The 21,571-nt window shown below is 37.5% G+C and overlaps 1 protein-coding gene across 24 annotated transcripts in view; it reads right to left on the bottom strand.

The window, feature by feature from the left end:
• Positions 1 to 19,250, bottom strand: part of FUT8 (fucosyltransferase 8) — a 461,812-nt gene extending 442,562 nt beyond the window's left edge. For 10 of the 24 annotated variants that reach the window (XM_056810905.1, XM_056810915.1, XM_056810922.1 and 7 more), the window contains exon 1: positions 18,751 to 18,890. The gene's annotated coding sequence lies outside the window, so the exon portion shown is untranslated. Of the gene's footprint in view, positions 1 to 15,704; positions 15,772 to 16,063; positions 16,156 to 18,750 lie in introns of all 24 variants that reach the window. The other 14 variants (XM_056810916.1, XM_007473048.3, XM_056810904.1 and 11 more) reach the window with 7 other exon arrangements.
• Positions 19,251 to 21,571: the final 2,321 nt, after the last annotated feature.

Genomic DNA, 21,571 nt, shown 5'->3' with positions numbered 1-21,571 from the left:
TCACCTCAGTATATCTATAGATCAGAAAAAAAAATAATGGGCAACTCAAGCAAGGGAATGTTAGCAGAATCAACTGATTTCCTCAATACTCTTCCTTGTTGAATATCCTTCTCCTTTTATAAATAAATCTTTTTAACCTGAATGACCTTTGAGTGTCTCATTTTGTTCTAATATAAAACATAAATTGCCAGGAGACAGGCCTGAGTGAGGCCCAACGCAGAACAATTGTCTTGCAGTATAGTCTTGCAGTACTGAAACAAAGAGCTAGTTAAAGTGAGATGGGCAGTTCAGAGGAAAGTGAGTCCAGTCTGACCTTGCCACTTTTGGTGATGCCTCTAGGAATGGAGATTTCTCACTGGGAGATTAGTAAATTTCCTATAGCCCTTCAACAAGTAGAGTCCAACTGGAGTACACTGGGTATCTTTAAGCCCTGTACCTTGAGGATAATTGCTGTAACTCTCTTTTAAGCTAACTGGCAGTATTGTCCCTGGGCCTTCCAGCCTAGAAATTAAAACCTTGTTCAAGTTCTATTAGGTAGTTTCTTCAGAAATAAGTTTGCTCTCAAAACAATCTGAAGGGATTCAGTGTTTGAGTAGTAAAAGTGCTTTTCTCCTCACTAACAAAGACAGAATACGTTTGTGTTTATTAAGGTCACCACCTAACTGCCTCTGCATAAATTTATAGGAAGATTCCACCTAGCTTTATAAAAGTCATATTTGTGTGTTGAATGGAAATAACTGATTTGTAATGGCTTTTTAGAAATCACAAAGCTAATGAACAAGAACTATTCAGTCTTATAACTATATATGGACATAACCAGATATTTGAAGGGTGACATGAGGGATCCCAAAAGGAAGAGAATGCAAACCAAAGCAAGTCCTCTGAATTTTGTGCAATAACTGTGCTGAGGGAAATGAGTTATGGTTTCATTTTTTAATTCAACTTTTTGAAAAGCCAAAGAAGATTGTGCCACATGAACTTCACTGTGATTCCTTGGTGCAAATCACTGGAAGAACTGAAGCAGAAAAAAATTATTCTCCCCAGGACCCCTTGAGACATTTTCATGTCCCCAATTTTTGGATTTAAGAATATGGACAAATATGCCAAATATACCCCAGTCAATTTTCTGAGGAGAAGCAGGAGCAAATTAGTTTAAAAGTTGCTGCTCTCCCTCAACTATCTTTAGAACTTCTTCCCCACAGAGCTCAGAGCCTAGGCATGCTCCTCTTAATACTACAGATTATTAGTAGGTGGTCTGCTTTCTGGCATAAAGGGTGAGATAAAAGTACCTACCCAGACCTCAAAAGAAGGGGAGTAATCCCTTTGATATTCTTTATGGGTGAAAATTTCCCCCATCATAGGGCTCCCCAGCAAGGAAGTTGTCCTGGCTAGAGAACACTATTTCAGTGTTGGTAAAAGGCAATTCTAGTCCTGGAATAAAGATCAGCAACTAAGCAAGAAATTATCATCCTTGCTATAGCCCTGATGTTCTAGTGCTGCTGCTGCTTAAGGTCATCTCTTTACCTGGAGATTTACTATGAACTATAAAAATCTGACATCACCAACCATATGGACTGAATGAAGAGTATAGCACAAAACAAAACCTGAGAGCAAGAGACAGTAAACACTTGAGATTTGACACCCAATGATGAAACAAAGTCAGAGCACCAATGGGGAAACAAAGATAATAGATGTTTATGCATATGTGCTATATTATACATATGCCCTATCTAGGTGCTCCTCCTTGCATAATCTTTATATATCAGTGGAAGTTCATTTTGAGTAATTGAGAATGCAATCCAGGGTAACTTAGGTGTTAACACTGTGAGTCATGAACCTCTGAAAATAGCCTTAAATGTCCAAACAGCACTGACCCACCACATACTACTTGACCCAGTCTCCAGTCTCGGGCAGTATCTATGGAACTTGGCTGCAAATCACTGTTGGAAAAGGGCAATAACACTGTGAGACCTTTTAAAAGATGGACATTAACTAAGCACCTACTCTGTGCCAGGAACTGTGCTAAGCACTCCTACAAATATTACTTTACTTGATCCTTACAATCTAGGGGAAGGTAGGATAAATTATTAACTCTATTTTACAGATGAGGAAACTGTGGCAAAGACTATTAAGTGACCTACCCTGGGTCAAGTATCTGACGACAGACCTGAATTCAGTTCTTCCTGACTCTAGGCCAGAATTCCAGTAACTGTGCAACCTAGTTGTCCAAATGCTAAAAATGGAATCCTTCCCTTCAACAGAATTCTTTTTTAAGTCACCCTTGGTCCACACTGTTCTCATAATGACAACTATAAACTCATAGGGCCATAGCTTCCAGGACTTTTAGAGGTCATCTGGTCCAATGCACCTCATTTTACAAATAAAGACTCAGAGAACTCACATATCAAGTACCATGGTACAGAGAAATCATCAAGTGGCAAAGCCAAGATTCAAACCAAACCTTCCAACTCTAAACCTGACATTCTTTCAATTACATCCTGCAGTCTCTCCCAATACACTCACCAAGGAAAGTCAGGAGAAATGCACATAGCAACTAATGTCTAAGGGCCCTTTTGCAGATTATCTTTGAGGAATTTGGGAATACTGTGATGCTCACAAATTACAATAATTAGATCACCTTCTCTTATACGTTTTAAACCCTCCACATCATGCTGTCTTAGTCCTTCAATATCTTTGCCATCAGTCTGCTCATATCTATAAAATTATCCTCATCTAATCCCACCAGTGAGCACCAGGTCTCCAGTCTCTGAGTAGCCATGGTCCTTATTTGCCTTGATATACAAACATACAATGTTCTTCTGTCTACTATTACTTTGATTCCTACATAGATTTTGGATCCTTGTGATATTCATAATAACTGAGGTTGATATTTTTGCAATGGAAAACATGTCATTATTATAGCATAATGACAGATTGGGCAATTTTATAAATTGGGACAAATTCACTTAGCAACACATTGTACTTTTATTTCTAAATAATGAAAAAATGCAAAATTGCTTCTCTGCATAAGCCCTCAAACTTTTATTACCAAAAAAAATCCATAATCCAGTTTGAAAGACTTAAAATATAGTATTTACAGGTACTTGTTAGCTTATAACTGCACATCTAACTCAAGATAATGGAGCATCTCTCTGATTCATAAATGAGAAACCAGCTAATATCAAACCAGTAGAAAACAACTCCCCTAGCCCTCTTAACTGACTTCATTTCAAGCAACCATAAAAGTGCTTTTAAAGACTAACATTTAGCTTTTTAAAAACATACAGTACATTCCGGTTAATTTATTCATTCATTCAATTCATTCTACAGATATTTATTATTAAATGCCTACTATATGACAGTCATCATACTAGGAACTGGGAGCACAAATACACACACACACAAAAACCTCTACTGTCATGGAGCTCACATCCTTCTGAGGGGAAAAATATATACAAAAAAATTAAATTCAAAATATATACAAAATATTTGAAAGTGGATAGCAAGGATGAGAAGAGCTAAGTGGTGTAGCAGATAGAGTGCAAATACTGGAGTCAGGAAGACATCTTCCTGAGTTGAAATCTGGCCTAAGACATTTTCCCTGTGTGACCCTGGAAAAGTCATATAATCTTGTTTGCCTTGGTTTCTCATCTGTAAAATGAACTGGAAAAGGAAATGGAAAACTTCTCCAGTATCTCTTCCAAGAATGAAATCACAAAGAGTAGAACACAGTTAAAAATAATAGAACAACTAAAACAAAAGCAAGCTGGGAAAGGCTTCCCAAAGGGTCTTATGAACTTAAGGGTCTTCCCAACTTAGCTTTGAAGGAAGGTACCAAATGAGTGCATTCTAAGTAAAGCAGAAACACTTCAAAGACATGAGATGCATCTCATGTCCAATTAATAGCAAGCAGACCAGTTCTGGTGGATCATAGTGTAAAAATGGAGATCTGAACCCCAGACTTCAATCCCCAAAAGTCCTTGCTCTAGTTCCCAAGATGCCCTCTAATCTCACTGAGATCCCCACCTGGGCGAGATCAAAATTTCTATTTAAACTGGCTGTAAAGCCTACTGAGGTCTCTCTTCCTGCTTGCGCTTCCAAGCACATGCTTCTCTCGAGATGTAGTGTAAGTCAAATTGAATGGGCCTTTCGGCCCTCCTAGGCACGCGCTTTCTTATTTTGTATTTTCTTTATTTCTTAATCTTTAATAAACCTCTAAAAAATATAATACTTCTGGCAGAGAAACTAATTTTCACTATAACAATAGTACATATAATAGATAGTACTATGCAATGAGGTAGGTAGAAAGGTAGGTTGGGGCCAAATTATGAAGGGCTAAAAAAGTCTGAGAAATGATGTGGTAAGTGAAAACTATAAATCTGACATATACATGAAGAATACATTGGAGACAGCTACAGCAGGAGACCAATCAGGAAGCTCCTGAAATAGTCCATGTGAGAGGTGATGAGGGCCTGAATTACAATAATGGCCATGTAAAGCGATAACAGCCATAGTTAGGGGACAGATATGAGATGTGGTGAAAGTAGAATCAACAAAGCATGTGGGAGGTAAAGGACAGGGAAAAATCCAAAGATGTCTCCAAAACTGCAAACCTTGCTGACTAGAAAAAAAAAAAGAGAGAGAGAAATTAGCAGAGTATGGTTTGGTTTTTGTTTTGTTTTTTTTGAGGGGGGAAGGGTATAGAGATAATGAGTTCTGTTTTGTACACAATTGAGTTTAAGAAGTAGAATGTTCAACACACAGTTGACAACACAAAAGTAGAATTGAGAGGACTAAGAGTGGGGCTGAATACATCAATGATGGTGATAAGATAAAGGTAACTTCCAGATTCCAAGTTATTTTCTAAAGCAATAATTATCAAATTTTTCTAGAACTGGGTAAAAAAAAACTGAAAAATAGATCAATGAAATAGATAAGCAATATTTAGAATCAAATGCCTATCCCAGTCAAGTATTCAATAAACCCAGGAAAATAAATTACTAGGGAAAGAATTTGCTATCCAACACATAACTACTGGGAAAACTGGATTGTTTAAAAGAAAAATGAGATTAAACAAAATGGCACACAGACCAAAATATTGCACAAAAATCTATGATTCAAATTTTTAAAAAATGAAAGATTTTCACAGTCATGATTAGAAAGTCTCCATGTATGGAACAATCCAATATAATGGACTTTTCTACTAGTAGCAATGCAACAAGATAGGACACTCCTAAAGAACTTATATCAAAAAATGTTATCCACATTAAGAACTATGGGAGTAGAAATGCAAAAGCAAAACATATGATATTACTTTTCACATGTATATATGAGTATGTGATTTGGGGTTTAGGCTTTAAAAAATTATTCTATAGCAAAAATGAGCAATATGGACATACGTATCAAGTGATGAAATTTGTACAATTCAGTGGAATCGCTTGTCAGCTTTCAGAGGGGGAAAGGAAAGAAAAAATATTTTAAAATTAAAATTAAAAAATAAAATAAAAAAGCAAAAATAAATGTGGAATCTTAAAAAAAAAAGGCTACACTAAGGAGTAAGAACAGAGTACTCGGAGGATACATTGGGAGAAAATCTTTCATCTCTTAACATAGATGATACTCAAAATCCAGGACTGTCAAAAATCTATCAGCATAACTATAACTTCCTAATAGATAAACAATCATAGAATATAAAAAAAAGGCTTGCAAAAGAAATGCAAACTATCAACAATTAAATGAAGTTGTTTAAAATTACCAATAGAAAAATGTAAATTAAAACAATCAGATATAATTTCACATCCTGTCAAAGATGATCAAAGAAAAATTTAATGTGGGAGGGGCTATTCTGTACAAGAACATTTTTTATAAAAACCATTTTGAACTATGCTAAAAAGTTAACAAATTGTCTATATCCTTTGAACCACACTACTAGATTTGTAACTTTGAGTCGACTAATGGTAACAGAAAATGAACCACATACACAAAAATATTCATAGCAAAAAGCAAACAGCAAAATTCTAAGGGGAAATATATGTCCCTTGATTAAAGAATGGCTAAACAAATTACAATAGCTTACTAACTGGTCGCTGCTTCAAGTGTCTCCTTTCTCTAATCCATACTCCACATGACTGCCAAATGGATAATCCTGAAAGAACACCTCTAACCATATCACTGTGCACCTACTCCAAAAGCTCCAGGGGCAGCCTATCTCCTCTAGGATAAATTAAAAACTATGTTATTTAAAGCCTTTCACAATTTGGCTCTACCCTGCCTCTCTAGGCCAATTACATATTACTCCCCTTTATACACTGAGATCAACCAAACCAAATAACCAGCTGTTCCTTGTTCATATTCCATTTCCCACCACCTGTGCACAGGCTCTATCCCTTATGCCTAGAATAGACTCCCTCCTCACTTTTGCTTCACAAAAAAGTTCAAGTGCTCATGAGGTCTCTCCATGTGGCCTTCCCCACTCACAAAATTACTTTTGTTTCAAATCATATTTACTTTAGTGAAAGTATTTTTCCACTTATAAGGCAAGGGCTGATTTTTTTCTCTTTTATCTCTAGAACCTAGTAAAATAGGCACTTAACTAACTTGAACGTAAAGAAAGGGACAGATATCACTATTCCCAAAGGAATAATATGAAAAATTCAGAGAAATGCATGTGACCTCACATCTATCATTCCTTTATATTATTCCCATCCAGAAGGCTTAAGAAAGATTGTTAGTATCTATAGCTTGGATAGCCACAGGGGGTTTAATGCAAAAAGAATTAGTAAAGAGCTCCTGCAATAGTGTAGCACCTAAAGCAAAGACCACACACTCTGCTTTTTGGTAAAACACATCAGGAGATCCAGATGAGACAAATGGGAAATCAGCTTGAGACAAAATGACAGGCTAACATGTGATTTCTTGAGAACTCCAAGGACCCTCAGAAAAAAATTATTTTCACTAGGCAATTAGGCTGAAAGTAGCCTGAAGTCAAGAACCAGTTGTGGTACAATGCTTAGAGAACGAGGCCATAAGTCAGTAAGATCTGAATTCAAATCCAGCCTCAAACTAGTTATTTCACTGGACAAATCATTTAAGATCTGTCAGCCTCAACATCAACTATAGGATAAGAGATCCTACCTTACACTGTTGAGGCTTTATCAATGAGATGTTTGCAAATCACTTAGCAGTGTCTGGCATAGTAGGTGCTTACTTTGTTCCCTTCACCAGTTCCCTTTATGACTCAGATACTGAGATGGCTTTAAAACCCATCTCTGCAAATAGTATGTAAATGAATTGTTTCCCAGGCAGAAATGAAGTTGAGAATTCTTAACAGGGACAACCAATTGGAAACTGAGAGTTCACATCTTGCAAGACTGTCAGCTGCTTAGGAATTTTAATATTATGTCTTTTTGTCCAATTCTGTCTGGCAATTATAATTTATAATAAAAATATATATTACTTTGAGTTATATGAAGTTAGGTAAGAGATGAGCATCTAATGGAAATAAGAGCATGAACTTTTTTTGATGAAATTATTTAATAGTAAAGTGATAGTTTTTCTTTTTTAAAATCTAGACCAAGCTGAGAAAGAACCTTAGCAGGCACTAGTTTGAATGGAGGACTTATTTTCCCATAAGCATCACTACATGAGGGGAACACCTTAAAAGTACAGTGATACCTCACCTATTGCAGGAGTTATGTTCCAGAGATCCAGAGATCCCCTTGATAGGTGAAAATTCACAAAGTAGAGGCATTATATTTATTTTGTTACTTACATATGTTTTAATGTTTTATAAACCCTTCCCATTCTCCTATAAACCTTGTCTATACTTTTATTAACTTTTATTAACCTATATAGTCACTAAGCCAATCAGCACCCAGTTTACAGAACACCTCGCTGTAGTTGGTCACCTTTCATTCCATCAGCCAACAGTGTGCCCTGATAAGTGTAACTCCGTGATACAGAATTAGATTTTTTTTTAAACCCACAATACAGTGAAGCCAGGATAAGTGAACCACGATATAGCAAGGGACGACTGTACTGTGTGATGGCTTATGCAAAGGTTGCAATCCAAATAATCATTACTTCTGCCCACCAACTAATTTTTCCTGGCATGCCTTTAAAAAATTAGAATGTTTGCATCTTTATTCATGAGAGAAATCATACCTACTTAAAAGAATATACCAAAAAATGCAACATAAATCAAGTCAAATCACATGCAATGTTAAAATTTAAATCACATTCAGTTTTACTTTGTGTTACATTTACAAGAAATTTTAATTAGCTTTTGTAGCAATGTACTTTATTGGAGTAGCAGGAAATATTTAAATTTCTTGTTGGGAAGGGTCTGCTGTTCCAAACAAAAATAGATCAAAATAAAATGAAAAAACTTTAAAGCCTGCTACATATTAATATTTTCAGTGATGGCAAATCTTTGTCCTTTTTTTTTCAAAGGAGTATTTTTTCAAACAACCAAGTTATTTAGAGCCAAGTCTGGTGAATAAGATCTACAATCAAGCTGAGTATATATTATTGGGGAGGAGGGGAGAAGAGAAGCTATTATAAAATTAATATTATCTTCTTATACAACACAATGGCAGCCTCATTAGATTTTAGATGTTCAAATCATCATAGAACAAAAATTCCTTTGGGGTATTCATCTTCTTCCTCCTACTTCAGTCTTAGACTCTGCTTTCTGGACTCGACATTTTTTTTTAAATCCTTACCTTCTGTCTTGGAATCAATACTGTGTATTGGTACACAATACATCTACACATCTCTAGGCCTGGCTCTCAATCCACTGAGCTATCCAAGTGACCCCTGGATTCTTGAAAGTTTAGCTCCAGATCTCTACCTCATTTCCTGGCCATTATGCCACATATCTCCTGTCTCCCCAAAATATCCCTTTAGGGGTAGTCTTCCACATTTGAATTTAGGCTCCTTATGGATTAGAAACTTATCTGCTTATATCTATATCCCCAGTACTTAAGCACTGTGCCTAGCACATTTGTTGTACAGTTGTTTCAATTGTATCTAACTCTTTGTAACCCCACTTGGGATTTTCTTGGCAAAGATCCTGGAGTGGTTTGCCATTTCCATCTCCAACTTATTTTACAAAGGAGGTACTGAGGCAAACAGCATGAAGTGAGTTGCCCAGGTTCCTCAAAGGTCATACTCTACTCCAAAGGTTGGACTACACTTAAAGCTGTACCTGGAAAAATTAGTTTCTCTACCATAAGTAGTAGTCTTCCAGCTTCTGCCTGAATAACTCCAAAGTTTCTAATACACAAATTCACTGCTCTTTCCACCATACTGCCTCCCAAAGATGAAGGGGCAAATATGATAGCAATAGGCAGATCCTCAATCTTAAACCTTTACAAAAGTTATACAACTAGGTGCCTGGAATCAGAGGCAAAGAGAAGGCAAGGTGAGTTTATAATCCCATCCCCAACACTTCTCTAGAACTGAAGCAAAACAGCAGCCCAAAGGGGAGCTACCTTCCAGATCCCACCCTATTCAGGAGGAAATAATGGGGAAGGACTTTCAGGTAAGCAGTGCAGTGCACCACGCAGCTGCTCAATCCTCAAGGGCTTCCACAGGGAGCAGAGTGCTGAGGAAGGGAGTCAGTGGTTAGAATTAAATTTTTTAGTCTCAACTTTGTTGAATTTGATTTGAACTTTCTGTTGAAAATAGTGGATATACTTGCACAGAAGTCCTATTTTAAAACATCCAATTATTTTGGCCACTGTTTCACATACTTTCTTCCCTCTCCCCTACTAACCTTGAGAGGTCCCACACAACCCTAGGCCCAGTTCAGAAAACTGTCATTTCTTAGAGATTTGCCAATTAAGAGATGATCAATTAAAAAATTTAAGAAGTTAAAATATAATCTTGAAAAGAAAAGGGTTACAGAATGGCTAGCCAAGTAGTTAGACTTAGAGGGTTTTAATTTTTTTAATTAAATGATTTGTTAAAAACAATATTAAACAGTACAATTAAATTTGCTCAGTAACTGTTTACAGTTCAATTCATTTCAATGCAAAAAATAAAACTTCAGTCACCCCACACCAAGGCCACATAAACCAAAATTTTAAGTCCATTCAATTTTACTTCAGCTTTTTTCACTCTGCATTATTTCATAATAGTATTTCTGGATTTCTTTATACTCCTCATAATTGTTAAGACTTCAACCAAATTATCCTATTCCTGCATTAATGTACCATAATTTGTTTATGGTACCATATATACTATAACTCTTCTATTGTTGGATAGTTGTTTCTTCAGTTTTTTGCAATTATTTAGAATAATACTCTGAAAACCAGCTTTTTTTTTTTTTAATAACTTTCAGGGCATATACCCAACAATGGAATAACCGGGTCAAAAGAGTATGATTATTTTTGTAACTTCGATTGCATATTAACAGAAAGCTTTCAAAAAGGTACAAGAACATCTACAAAACTGAATTTGCTGCTTTTAATTATTTTTGCGGGTTTGATGGATAGAAAATGATGACTCAAAGTTTATTTTGAAATATTCAAATCACATAATTTAATCCAACCTTTTACTCTACAAAATAGGAAACCAATACCCAGAGAGCTTAGGTTTTGCTTTTGCACCCTAGATCATATAGCTAATTGAGGGTAGAGCCAGAACTAGAACTTAAAAGTTTCATTACTCCCATTCTTACTTCTTTACATCATACCACCACAGAGGAATACTGTTATAATAAGAATGGTATTATACCCAAGTTCAACTCTGGACCAGGTATCTTCAGATTCCCTCTTTAAGTTTGTTTCCTCAGTCAAATGGGAATAATAATACTTATTCTATCAACCTTATAGTACTGTTGTGAAAAGTTTTCTTACATCTTGAAGTACCAAATAAATTTAAGGGTTTAATATCACTGCTAAAGAATCCAATAAAGTCAATAGATTATTGCTGTAAATTACTTTTTAAAAAAACTAAGACTTCATTTTAATTCCTTAGAAACACATTTTTTAAACTACTAAGAAAATGAAACGGTGGTACTAAGGAACACTTCAAGGAGTCAACAATTTTGGCAATGTGGTAAATCCTTCAACTGATACAGATAGCAGTGCTCTTTTACAAGATGATCTTTCAAAGTTGCCAGGACTGAAAAACTTCATATCCTTCAATAAACCCCTAGAAATTTAGCTAAGGTAGAAGAGGATAGTTACGTTTGTAGACCAGGTCAAACTCAAAGACTTTATGCCTTGATAGGTCTACTGGAGCTTATGGTATGATGATACACAGTCTTCAAGCATCCTGAGTCATCTCCACATCACAATGAGGCAGAGTAAAGCTGTAGTTGAAGTCCAAGAAGTTTTCCAAAAAATAGCTAAAATCTCAACTATTTCTTCCCAATTTCATCTTTGTTCCTCTTCAGAATTCCCCAAAACTAGTATATCCTGCCTCTAAATTGGTACAGAAGCCATTACAAGGAAGATATACAGAAACTGCACATATGAAGATTAGGGAACCTGTACACAGTTTCATTGAAAAGACTTTGGTTATTCATCATCTTTCCCTTTAAGATCCATCTGCACTGCTGTGGATGGGACTCTGCAGTCAGTTACAGCTGATAGGTTCTTTCCTCTAGATCTGGCAAGTTGCTCCAGGTACAGAAGAATTCTTTGGTGATTTCATTTTCCTTACATCTTTCTGCCACTATAATAAAATGATTCTATTAGTGTTTAAATTAAAAGGAATGTGTTGCTAATAATAAATTAAAAGGTTTCTCTAAATGTTTATTATTTTTAGTTCTTTAAGTAGTATATATACCTTCCTTTGACTTAATCCAAAGAGAGCCCAATAGTCTTTGTTTATGCAAACATCAAAGATATCCCTCCTTCATACCTCACATCCTAAGAATATTTTTGTCTTAGAGCAGTGGTTCTCAACCTTTCTAATGCCGTGACCCCGCAATACAGTTCCTCATGTTGCAGTGACCCTAAACCAAAAAATTATTTTGGTGGCTACTTCAAAACTGTAATTTTGCTACAATTATGATTCAGAATGTAAATACCTGATATGCATTATGTATTCTCATTGCTAAAAATTGAGAGGTTGAGAACCGCTGTCCTAGGGAAAGGTAGCAGATTAACATTTCCAATGTTTGCTGCATCTAAAATTACATAGTAGAGTTTTATTTTATAATAGAGCTTCAGTCAACTGTGATTATCTTTCAGAGATCACAATAAGGCCCATCTATGCCTCTGTTACTAGTTTCACCTAACTAGTATTAAAGCACCGTATATGGATGGTGACAAGAATTTTAATTTCTTTCTCATCTTTTCCTCAACTCTCAAACTTATTGTTCCGAATTACTGAAATACTACAATATTTCAATTGAAAAGACAGTAATTTGATCAATGTGAATATGATGTAAACCACAAGCCCTCTATACCTTAGTAAAATTCTATTGAGTTTCTGGGGCAAGAAAACTTATAACCTAGTGATACAATCTTTTTATGACTTAATTTGTCTGAAAGTTAGCAAGATTGGTTCTATAACAAAGACAATACAATCACCTGGCCTTTTATGCTCCTATGGCATAGCTTTTAAAAATCTATTAAGAGGATTAAAAATTTGTTATAGGAAATTTACTTATTCAAATAAAAGGAAAAGCTATCGCTCTTTTTCTGCCACAGCTTTGCCACCTCTGCCTTTAAATTTCATCCACACTCCCTTCCTCATCAAAAACTTTGGTTCTTATAACATATCCCTCCCTTGCCTTGTCTCTTTCAGTAGAAGGCCAAGTAGAAGGAAAAAGACAAGAAATGGGAGGAGAAGAAAACTGGGGATAAGAAGAGAATAACACCCTATTCCTTACTCCTCTTCTCCAGCTAAGGCAGAGCATAAGTGCCTCATCTGAAGGTACCTCCACAAGCCATAAAATTAACAGAGCATAAGTTTAATCCATTCCCAGCCCTACCAAGGATGCTTAGGCAGTCCATACTCTACAATTATACATATACCTAAGTAGGTATTCTATATTATATATATGTATACATAACTTTTATCTGAACATATATATAAGAAAAATATTGTATTCAAGAGATGAAACATTTCAAAATTCAAACTGGGTAATAATTCTTCCTAAAATATGGCTTGATGCAATTCATACTTGTGGTGAATGGTCATAATTTTATATATATATATATATACACACACACACACACACACATATATATATATACACATATATATGATTTTTTAAAACTTTCTATTCATAGTATAGCCAAATTCACTATTTCTTTGGCAAAAGGTAATTGGGAAACTAAAGTATGAATGCAATTTGTAAAACCACCGCAAAATTAGCCAAGATGGTATTTTTAAAATAGTAGTCTCTTTTAAAAAAGAAAAGTGAGGATGAGGGAAGGAGCTATCCCATGTATTAGATTGGTTTATTTTTCTGTGTCTGGATCGTTTCCAAATAGTCAAATCTTTCATTTATATTCATTATATTCAGAAAGTGGTTGCTTTTTCATTTAAAGTTCACATCAGGAAATGCTTCTGACAGTGCCAATTAGAAAACAAAAATACAGCTTAATTTTCTATTCACATCTATGATTGTAACTGATGAATGCCTCAACATTTTTATTACTTATTTTATAAACTATGAACTTTATTTACACTTCCCATTAACCGTGACTATAATAGGAAGAGAAAATAGTCCGTCTAAAACCTAAATCAATGTTCATATTTGCCATTATTTACTCAAAATTTAAAAACACAGAAAATACATTCACCAAATACATGATCACTAAAGTTTTCTGATTCTTAACTCTCAAAAAAATTACACTGTGACAAAACAATGAAATATTGATATAACAGGAAAGGAAATACTGGAATAATACTTCCAAGAAAGAAACAGCACCAATGCAAAGATGAAGCTGAAATACACCCAACTACAATCATACATTCATAGCACCCAACTAGATTACATTAAAAATTCCTAAAAAAATTGTTCTCCTTGAAAAAATACAATTCTTCTAAATTATATAAATGGCAAAAGAGACTTTAGTCTTCAAGAAGTACAATAAACTATTCATATGAGAAATGATATTCTGAATCTACTATACCTCTTTTTTCCTATGTTTAATATGAGAAATTGGAACTAGGATTTCATTGGTATAAGGAACTCTGGAGAGAGCAGATTTTCCTTTAGTGATGCAGCATCTTCTCTGCAACTTAAGTCTTAAAAGTTGCCTAGCTGCTCAGAAATTAGATGATTTGTCCAAGACCACACAGCCGGGTAGTACTTGAATCTGGATCTTCTAGAATTCTAGGTCTGCTCTCTATTATATAATGCTTCCTTTTGAGTTTAATATGGGCCAGTAAAACCCCCACTGCAAATTCACTAGTACTAGCATAATATTATAAGTATTAATTTTTCTTCTTCTTAAAAATAAAAGAGTTCATTTGTGTGCATGTATATGGAGGGACATAAATATAATAGATATAATCATATATAAAGGCATTTTCTTTAGGTCAAAAATTCATGCCACAAGAGTAACAGAGCTTAACTTTATTGTATAGGCAAGGTGGAAGATGTTTATTTTGTTTGTCATTGGGAAAGGGGGACAGGATGACAACAGAGGTACATAGCTGTAAAGCAAATGTTTTTAAATTAAAATATATATGTATACATACATATATACACACACACATAAAAAGTTATATATTTTATCTACATAGTCTTTTTAGTTCAACCAAAATTTTAGCTCATTACACTGGCAGCACAAGTAATTTAAAGGAAAGGAAATGATAGTCCAGACTAAAGAAAAGAAACTATATTGTATAGAAGATAAGCACAGAATTCACCAGAGAGTACCAGAAGGAAATCCAGGATCTAATTCCTCTAGCAGTCACACCTACTATATTGAAATTATGACTGGAAACCTAAAGCTGCCATTCAATCTACATTCAAAGGTTGATAAAACACTTTTTTTAAAAATTCTTACCTATCTTAGAATGGATAAGAATTGATTCTAAGGCAGAAGAGCAGGAAAGGGTAGGCAATCAGGGTTAAGTGACTTGCCCAAGGTCACACAACAAGGAAGTATCTGAGGTCAAATATAAACCTATGTACCCCAGACTCCAGCCCTGACACTATCCACTTTGCTACTTAGCTGCCCAGATAAAACATGATGTTGCTGAAATGAAAATCAAATTTCTTTTTTGCTTTCAGAAATCAGCTACTGGTTATCAGAGATATTTGGGTTTGCATCATTCAGGTAGCTAAGTTTTGTGTTAATTACTACAGACTGTAAACTTAAATGAAGACAACTCTTTTACAATGTGCCAAGTGTATTTATTGTAATAAAAAGGCACATGTAACATTCAAAGGACCATAAATTGGAGGCAGCTGGGTAGCTCAGTGGATTGAGAGCCAGACCTAAAGACAGGAGATCCTAGTTTCAAATCTGGCCTCAGACACTTCCCAGCTGTGTGACCCTGGGCAAGTCACTTAACTCCCATTGCCTAGCCCTTACCACTCTTCTACCTTGGAACCAATACACAGTATTGATTCCAAGACAGAAGGTTTAAGGGTTTTTTAAAAAAACCACAACAAAGGACAATAAATTCACTAAGCATACTGTATCACAAACTTAAAGCAACTATCCTAAAAGATATGCAAGGGAAACAAAATAGTCTAACAAGTTTTATAAAATTGTGTTTACCTTATGGCATTAAAACACTTCATACAAATGTTCCTCACTATTCTGTCGCCCATAGATGTTGTTATACCTTTAAAAGAAAATGTTTTTTACTTTAAAAGTGTATATGTTGATAGAAACTTATTTACATAAGGCTTACTGAAGACCATACAACCACACCACCCTTTCTAAATTAATATTCTAATATTTTTAATATGGCTATCATCACCAAATTCTAGTCTCTGATTTGGACAATTAGAGAAATAAGTTAACATATTTAACTGGCTTACAAATTAAAAAATCGAAACAAAAGTGTAACAAAACATATTGCTTCATATTCAAAAGGCATCAATACAATTTAATGGGTCAGCTGGTTAACTCACTGCGCTATATTGCAGGAGGACGCAGTTAGGAAGTGACCTTGGGATCCCCACTCTTAGATGTATGAACACTCCAAATCTTCATAAAAAAAGACCTATAAAAAGTTTCCAGAGACTATACAGTTTACTCAAGAAAAATGGCTGTTCTTATTTATACATATTCTGGTCTCTTAAATTATGCCAGGGAGGGGGTTAAAATTTCAAAATTGTGAATTGTTTTAAATAAAAGGTTATAAACAAGCACTAAGGACCAGGCAAGTCTTCACCTCTCTCTTTGCTTCTAGATTTGTTTCTACTATAAAGCAAAAAGCACAAAGACAAAATATATCACACATTAAGTTCTTGATCACACATTCACAGTTATTTTAAGTGAGAAATTAAATCCTTATTGTTTAAATTGGCCTTCCAAAATTTCAGACCATAGGAACACAAAATTCTATTATTTGTCCTATACACAACATATATTCTAATATTCCTGATTGGTATCCACAAATAACTATGTATACAGATAAATATGTATTTTCCTACTTTTTTTAATAAAGATGATGTTGGTCACAGGAAATCTGTTTTGGGCTTTTTAAAAGTTCCAGCATAAATTAAGCTATATTTTGCTTTGGCACTAGCTCCCCCTCCAGACCATACTACTAATGTTGTAACTGCATTTAAGACATAAACAGCATGCACTCTCTGGTTGTACCAAGTCACTGACAAGTACTAAAATTCAACATTTTTTTAAAATATGTCAAAGTGTTTAAAAATGTTTAATGCTCCAAAATAACTGCAGAATTTAATCAGAATGATTCTTATAATCTTATCCATCTTAAAGGAAAATGACATAGAGAAAAATACATCTGGACAATTACAAAATGGTTTTTCAGTTAAATGCAAAAACTGTCTAAAATAGAATTTTTTCTACAATTCTACATTTCAATGAAATTAATCTAAATTCACTATCCTAATAAACCAGATTCCACCACTCTGTATAACACTTTCTACTTTTGTTTGCCTAATTCATTGCTTGATCAAAGATAAAGAAAATATTTTTGCATCTGTTTCTGCTATCTATGCAAGTTTCCTTCCAGCTGTTCAGCTAGCTCTTCAATTTAAGAATTCTAAAGTTCTAAAGCTGTATAAGGAAAATGTTATGCCTCCAAAGCAACTTTAGTAGTTTTAAGGTTCTTTTCATTCCTGATTGCCTAAATTCTTGAGAAACTAAGCCTCTATGATTCACAATTTCAAATCTGGGTTCTCTCTTAACCTTACTATTGAGTTACTCATAAATAATAAATACACTTTAACCTCAAAACTTGGTGCTACAATACAAAAGATTAAAGAGGGATCGGTGTTCACTTTATGGAATACCTTTTGAAGGAAAAATTATTTTAGCCAAAGTGATACCATAACTTTTTCCAATAAGTACAGATAACCCTACAGCATTTAAAGGGATTCACATGCTTTTATAATACATTTTCAACAGAATTTTTAAGGGTAACTACTTCGTGAAATCAAATACACAAACTTACCAATAAGAAAATAAGCATCTTTGATAATAGGAGGGAAAAAAACCTATTATGCAACCTACTTTCTACATTCGCTGGCTAGAAACAAAAAATTAATCAATTACTTGTGAGTCTTCACTTAAACTGTTAAAAAAAAAAATCACTGAAAATTGTTCTAGGGAACCTTAAACTGCCAACTTAAGGTCTACTGTTGCCTAATGGAAATATTGACTTCAACCTCCCCAACTGGCTTAACTAAATATCTTCTGTTGAATTGTTCGTGCCTTTTTAAAATTTTCCTATCCTCAAAACATATTAGTCTCAACCCTAAAAAAATCAAACCAAGGTTAAACCCAGAACATAGCCAACAGAGTCCAACTTTAAGAGTAGTTTTATGTAGTAGTTCTCTGATGTTCAGTGTGTCAGAAGGTTGCAGTCCTCGAGGTGAATTGTCAGTGAATAACAGGTGAAGCACCCGACACCGCACAGCCTCCCAGGCAGGGCAGACTTCCCCATTAAAGGGTGTGATTAGCTCTTTATCACACACACTCCACCCCCGGCCCTCCAGCACTTAGAATCAAGTTACCATCACCTCTCCAATAAAAGGAGGTAAGGGTCCCCCCCCTTCTCTTAACTGAAGCCTGTTCCTCTAAAAGTAAAGGGCTGCTCCTTCTTCCTTACCACCCAGGGGGTGGTTCTGAGTGCAAATCCATTCCCTCCCCACCCCCCATTTCCATTCAGGGCACTAAATGATGACCACCGGCTGGAGTGCATGAACTGAGTGGGAGACCTAAAAGAAAGGGGAGCCCTACGGCTCCCACTCGCCCACCCCCTAATTCATCTCCTTTGCCCCCCTGGGCAAGATGCGCTCCTCTAAGGAGAGCAACAGCGCCCCTCCCGCCCCAGGCAGGAGACGCCCCGACCCCACTTGCCCCAGGGCTCCCACACCTGGAGCACTCAGGGCAGCCCCCCACTGGGTCCCCCACCCCAGAGTCCTAGGATGGGTTATAGGAAGGAGGGGGAGGGGGGTTCTTTTCCCCGGATTCTTCCGGGAACCGCTGGATAAGCGGCAGCCGCAGGCCCGGGAAGAGAGAAGCGGCCCCAAGTCTTCGGGTCCCCCGGTCCCCGCGGTCTCCCAGTCGCCGGGCACCCCCAACCCCAGCCCCGCACGACGCCCCGACGCCCCCTTACCCGTGGAGGGAGGGGTGGAGGGCTCCGGTGGCTCGCCTCCAGCCACCGCCGCCTCCGGCCGTAGCTGCCCCGGGAAGGGGGAGTGGGAGTGGGAGGGGTGGTGGCGTGGAGGAGGATGCTACTCCCGACTCGGGGAGGAGAGGGAGAAACGGAAACAGGAACCGCCGCCGCCGCCGTTTAACGGAGCCTTCGGCGCCACTGACTGAGGGGGAGCGCGAGGCGGCGCGAGCTGGGCGGACGCTGACAGCGCGAGCCGGCCACTGGGCGCGCGACCCAGAGCAGCGCGAACCCCATTCCTGGGGAGGAGGGGGGTGGAAGAGAGGAACGGATGGGGGAGCGGGGGTGGAGTGCGGGAGGTTGGAGAGGCTGCGAGAGCTAGGGGAGGGAAAGAAAAAAAAAACTAGGCGAGTCAGCCGGAGATAACGCGCGCACGCGCCGGAGCGGCTCTGACAAGAACGCAGAGGTTGGGGGAGCCTATGATAGCGCAAGCATGCGCGCGCGAAAGGGGAGCGCGCCCCTCGGTGTTCATGGCCCTCGAGGGTGAGCGTGCGCATGCGCCGGTCCCTGCCACCTACGGCGACCCTGGCATGTGCCGGTACCTCTTCCCCACCCCCTTTTTTTTCCGCTCTTGGATGGCGCCGCTGCAGCGGTAACATCCACGTCCGAGCTAAGTGGAGAAAATACACCGCGACGCGGAGGCATTTCCGCAGTTCATCTGCCATACACGTGCGCGTGCACGCCCACACTAGCTGTAAAGGAAAACGTAGTATTCATCCTCATCGAGGATCACTGGGTACCAGTGCTTAGGAGGAAGGGTGAGGGGAGGCTGCCCTGGGCAAAGTCAGGACTTTAATTCTCCCTGGAGAGGGCACACCAGGTAGGGTTTGCAGTATTCTTTCGGTCTCCGGAAAACATAGGCACCTTGTGGAAATTCCCTTAGTGGCTTTGCAGGGCAATATTGGGTTCCTTAAGTACTCTATAATTGCTGCACGATCCCGCGAGGACCCTGGTCCACCAGCGCAACAACTACGTGCAACTTACAGTTAGGTAAGATTTCTGCCTTTTATCCAAGCTGGCTCGACATACCCTTCCTATATGTGGTTCGCTTGCTTTTTCCATAGATTTATAACTCGAATCCCCCAACCTCTTCTTCATCTTTGCATAAGAAAAGACATTAAGGAGAGACGGGGCGTGAGTTTCTGTTAACATGCCCAGCAGCTCTACTAGCCTCACCAGGAAAAGTCCCTCGTTGGAGAGTAGGACCACTGAGACCTCCCCCAAGCACGCCTAAGAGAAAGGGCATTCTTTTTTCCTACAAATCTCCCCGCCCACCCAGACATTTAAAAGTCCGGTAGCTGACAAGCGAAGAGAGCGAACGTTCTTCGATTCGGAGACTAGCAGACTGATGGGCCGTCTCCCAGGTCCAATCCGGGAAGTAGGGCCTGGAGGAGGGGAACTGTGATTACCCAATCAGGGAAAGGAAACGAAAAGCGAGGGGTGTGGAATCGACAAATCAGAAAACAAGAGAGTATGAGTGGAATGCAACTGGCCCAATCAGAAACCGGAGTAACGTGGTCCTTTTCAAAACTCTTGCCTCCGAGCCCGGGGACGCAACATCATTGACTGTCTTTGGGGCAAGGATGAATTGTAGAGTTCCCTTCCTTAGCTTCCATCTCCATAATCCCTTGTCAGGCTGGAGTCTTAAGTTTCCAAGTTTAGCCCTCAGTTTTCCTTCCTTTATGACCTTATTGTGGATCAGCTCAACTCTATTTGACCCTTTCTGGGATTTTCTTTAGTGTTTTGAAACTACCAGGCAGCACCGTTTGATTGATACAGGCCTCAAGCAAAGAACAGCTGCCTAGAACTGTTGGGTCCATGGGTGGAATCCTTGAAAAAAGAGTGGACTTCAGAATGAATGGCCATCGGGATAACCCAGACTGCCTTATAAGGAGCACTGGGATCTCTCTCCAAAACCTCCTTCATGTGATAATTACACCCCGTCCTCTAACTTCAGTGCCTTCCACTAAGTATTTTACAGTCATATATAAGGTAGAGCAACTTCTCCAAGGTTATTTACCGACAACTGGAATTGAGAAACGTCAAAGCCTCTCCCTTTGCAGCTCCTGCCTTGGGCTACTCCGAAGCTGGGAGACCGAATCCCCACCCCCAATTGCTTTAGGAATTTACAATTCTTTTAGAGTGCCTAAAATCTTTGGGGAACAATTGAGGAGCAAGATCTAAAATAGCCTTTCTTTGAATGCTAAAATAAAGACTGTTGTTTTATGGTCCTTGAGACTGGCTTACCAATTAACAAGTCAGTTTTCCTTTCTCTGCCTTAGTTTTCTTCTCTTGAAAATTTAGAGGATGATATTCTCTACCACAAAAAAAAAAAAATTAAACTATTGTTTGGGTTATTTCTTGGTTTGTTCAGTTTAATTCTACAAACATTTAATTCATTTATCTATTGTTTGATTATAAATTAATTAGTTATACGTTTCACTAATTTATTCTTTAAAATTCTTGCTGCCCTTAAACCACAGGCACCAGAGATTTTAATGAATGAATGAAGCATTTAAGCACTTACTGTGTGTTTAAAACACTGGGCTTTAAAGATTGAAAATAAAATTTTAAATGACACTCTATAAGAGAACTTTTCACAGAGCTCAAGGAAGGGGGATGGGGAGGTGGAATAGAGTAATTAATACAATGTAACTTTTGAGGAAAGATTCAGACAAAATAAATCCTCAAAAAAGAAAATTCCAGGAGAGAGAAACTTTGTCTATTAAAGACTTCGTGTACTTTTGAAGAGAAGTAGCATGTA

Source organism: Monodelphis domestica, chromosome 1 (genome assembly GCF_027887165.1).
Source record: "Monodelphis domestica isolate mMonDom1 chromosome 1, mMonDom1.pri, whole genome shotgun sequence".
NCBI classification, from domain to species: Eukaryota; Metazoa; Chordata; class Mammalia; order Didelphimorphia; family Didelphidae; genus Monodelphis; species Monodelphis domestica.
Note: the sequence above shows the minus strand (reverse complement) of the source record. Positions and strands in the feature narration are given on the sequence as shown.